The sequence below is a fragment of the Cynara cardunculus genome (assembly GCF_001531365.2).
Source record: "Cynara cardunculus var. scolymus isolate 2C chromosome LG 5, CcrdV1, whole genome shotgun sequence".
Lineage (NCBI taxonomy): Eukaryota > Viridiplantae > Streptophyta > Magnoliopsida > Asterales > Asteraceae > Cynara > Cynara cardunculus.
Window position 1 is genome coordinate 28851351 of NC_037532.1, and position 4423 is coordinate 28855773.

The following is a 4423-nucleotide window of genomic DNA, read 5'->3' on the forward strand; positions in this document are numbered from 1 at the left end:
ATATATATATATATATATATATATATATATATATATATATATATATACTAGTTGACTACCCATGCAATGCAACGGAATGTAAAAAGCTCATTAAGATCATTCAATTTTGAGATATCAAATTCCTTAAATACTGATCCAGAGCTCCGAAATACCGACCTTTAAAATAAGTAGTTAGCTCAAACCCTAGTAATAAATTGGAAAGCCAAATGAAGATCTTTATACAAGTATAAAAACGTGTGGAAGTTGTAAGGGTGTCGATGCGTCGGAGGAAAGACGGCGAGGAACAGTAGAGGCGAGGAAGATTGTAGCTGGGGCAATGGAGGTGATTGGGAAAAATCAATCAATCTGAGGTTTACATTTGAAATTTGAAATGGTAAGAGAGTTTTTGATGGTAAGATGAAAATCTTGGGAACGTAAAAGATCAAAATTTGAAAGGGTAGATGGTTTAAATTTTCAATGTCTATTGGGAACCAAAACTAAATATGAGAAAGATAAAACTTAAAAGTATGAATTGTAAAGGTGAAGCATTGTTGAGTCGTACCATATGCATAAATGACTTGTAATTAAGACTTTTAAGACTTTATGCATAAAGAAGTAGTACCTTATGCATTTAAGGTTGTTTTTAAGACTTTTATCAAATCTGCTTTATATATATACTAGTTGTGTACCCGCGCAATGCGGCGGGAGCCAAGAATTTTAACGATTTTGAAGTTTCATTGGTTTTATAAAATAAAATTTAATGATGATATAGTTACACTTGGTCTTTACATATTAATACAATTTGAATAAATAAGAGTTATGATTCCAATTACAGACTATCGATGGAAAAAATTGCATGCTGTTTAAAATTCAATATATTTAAAATCCAACATATTTAAACGACTCCACAAATGTGTTCGATTTACACCAATAGCAAAGAACCAAGAAACTTGAGTTTTAAGATAAATACTCAAAACCAATAAAGAAAAACTACAAATTTGACAAATTATAAGCCATGAAAAAACCAAAAAAAGATGAGTTTTAGAATGAAATTTCAACTGTTTACCCTCTTTCTTGTCCAGAAACTCAGATTAAGGTTGAATTAATACATACATATATATATATATATATATACATATATATATATATATATATATATATATATATATTTCAAAAAAACCCAAGAACATATTATACAATGCAATTTGGACAACCTAACCCCAAAATATATAATATATATATAAATAAATAACTATAAAAGTATCAATCGTAAATATTAAAAATATTTTTTCACAGTATATATAATATATAATAATATAATTATGTCAAAATCTATTTCATATTGAACTCATTTCGAAGGTATTAACGAGACGATTATAATGGTGTAACTTGTTAAAATAAAAATGTATTTTTTAAACATATTTTAATTGATATACAATTATGTGTGTTAATTTGATAAAAGTTTAAAATGAGACATTTAAAAGTAAAGAACGTAAAGTAAATTAATTAGCTAATTATAGAGGTATAAAGTGTAAATTTAAAATTATAATTTAAAAAAAATGATTCAATGTTAGAGGGTGAGTGTAGAGTGTATGTGAGAGAGTAAGTGTATGTGAGGAGAGAAGAGGGTGAAAAAATGAAAAAGTGACAAAGGGTATCTTGGTCATTTAGAATTTTAAGACTTTAAGACTTTTACTAAATTTGTTTAATAAAATAGTATAGATATATATATATATATATATATATATAGAGAGAGAGAGAGAGAGAGAGAGAGAGATGAGCGATCAAATGAAAACCACCCTCATTTGTAAAAACCGTACAAACCACTCTCATACGTCGATTTCATTGTTTAATCTTATGAAATTTTTTCATGGAATTGTTTAATCTTGTGAAATTGTTTCATATAATAACTTTTTTTTATGAATTTGTTTCATATATGGTTATGAAATCGTTTCATATAATATTTAATGAATTTTTAATGAAACTGTTTCATGTATTTCTCCTAAATTAAAATAATGAAGATAATAATATCCATGATTAACACTTTTCACAATAAAAATGGTTAATCAACCTCTCATAATTACAAAAAAATGAACAAAATGAAAAATTATGATTGGTTGAATAAGGTTTTCACGGGTTTACAAATTGAGTGGTTTTTATTTGAACGTTTCTCGATATATATATATATATATATATATATATATATAACTTTCTTGCTTGAGATGTTTATCATTTAATTCAAAAACTAACGGTGAAAAATGCTACAAAGATGAGCCAAAACTATTGTGTTCATGTCCATGACATCGAGAGTAGACATGATTAAGAAATGGGCCTTGATCGGTTAAGCCGGTGCATGTCATCAGTCAAAAAACTGTAACCGATAGTAACATGGATCGAGTTTTAAAATTTAATATTTATTTTCTACAAATTTTGGCAACTTCGTATTTTCAATTGAGCTATTGGAATACGTTGAAAAATTTGGTCTCTTCAAGTCTTGTTTTTGAAATTTTCTACAATTTCGTATCTCAAATCGAGTCTCCAATCGTCCATGCCATTCTGGCTTTGTTTTGTTAAAATGGTCTTTCATCTTCTAGTATCATTGTGTTTTTAAAACTGTCTTATTTGTATTTTTGTCTCGTTTTTTAATCTGTCTTTTTTCCATTCTTCAAGTTTTTATTCTCAATGTCATTAACCAATCAGATTAAAAAACGAGACGCATACACGTACCCGTCTCCTCTCGTTTTTAATCCGACTTTCATGGGTCATTATAGAAATCCTAAAGTGGTACATAACCGATCAGTTATAATCAGTTATCGTTGGCATCGAGTTTTTCTTAACCGGTTCAGACCCAACTTGGGTTGGAAGTGTGAGGCCAAAATGGGCCACTAACTTCTTTTATGGGGCTACTTTCACAATTTGCATTTGTACGGCCAAATGGATTCGGCCTCGCTCGGGACCGACGGAGGACCGGGACCGGTTTGGGACCGCTCGTTATGGTTTTCATCCAAAAACAAGGCTCGGTCAGGGACTGCCCAAATTTTTTTCAAAAGAATGGATTTTTAAATGTATTTCAAGTTTTGTAAGTGTATTTGATTGAAAATCAAATTACAAATTTACAATAAAACATATTTTTTTAAGTGTATTTGATTGAAAACCAATTATAAAACTATAATAAAACGTAATTTTTTAAGTGTATTTGATTGATAACTATATAAAAATACAATAGTGTATTTGATTGACCTAATTAGATATTTTAAAGTGTATTAAAATAACATTAAATTACTTTTAAATATTTATCAAAAAGAAATTTTAAAAAAATATAAAAAGAAAATGTTTTTTTAGTATAGAACCGGTTTGGGCCCGGTCCAGGACCGGTTACAAGTCCTCTTAACTGTGCCTTAATATTTTCGACGAAGCCGATCCGAATTGTTAGTGTTTCAGTCCAGAACCGATTGGGTCTGACTCGAGACCGGTTTTTAGCCATAAACATGTCTAATGTGTACAAATAAATGGTATATTGAATGGGCCCTAGCTCTAGGCCCATGTGTACATGACCAATTGACCATGATCCTTATTTAAGAAATTGGTTTCATGGTCTTAATTGAATATATTTATTTGACTACAAATATTGGTAATTAATTATTTATTATTATCTAATTACTTTATTAAATTTAATTGCAGATTTAGGGGCCGTTTACCTAAACACTTACCGGTAATACTCAACATTATCGCTTACTTATCAGGTAAGATTTTATTCACTAAAACGTCTCGTATGCAACAATTTATCCTGGTAAGTGTTAACCATGGTAAGAGTCATCGCCCTTACTTACCGGATAAGACTCTCGATTCTTGCCTTCGCTCTTACCAGGTAAGATTATTAGCCATTGTCATATTTATCCGGTAAAGTAAAATGACTTGGTAAGCGCTTACCCGGGTAAACGTTTGGTAAACGATCTTAGTCCTTGTAGTTTGTTAGTTTCTACGAAATTATCTCTAAACTTCAGTATTACGGAATTGGACTTGTCGTTTGCACGTTTGTGACGACTTGGTTCCTCAGTCTAACTAAGTAGTCATTTACCAAACACTTACCAGGCAAGTGCTTACAAGGAAGAGTCAGCACCATCACTTACCTCATCAGGTAACATTCTCAGTCATCATAAATGAATTGGTGGTAAGTCTCTTTTACCTCCTAAGCACTTGATGGGTAAAAGTCTTCTTCCCTCACTTAGCAGGTAAGATTCATGATCTTGCTATGCCTCTTACCAGGTAAAATTCTTGGTTTTTATACATGAGCCCGGTAAACACTTATCAGGTAAGCATTTGATAAACAGCTCTTTTAAAACACAAGTTTTATAATTTTTAGTTAACTTGGGTTCTAGTAAATTTTTCCACAATGCCTATTAGGATAATAAACAATGGGTGGCTTTGAATATTTTAATTTAAT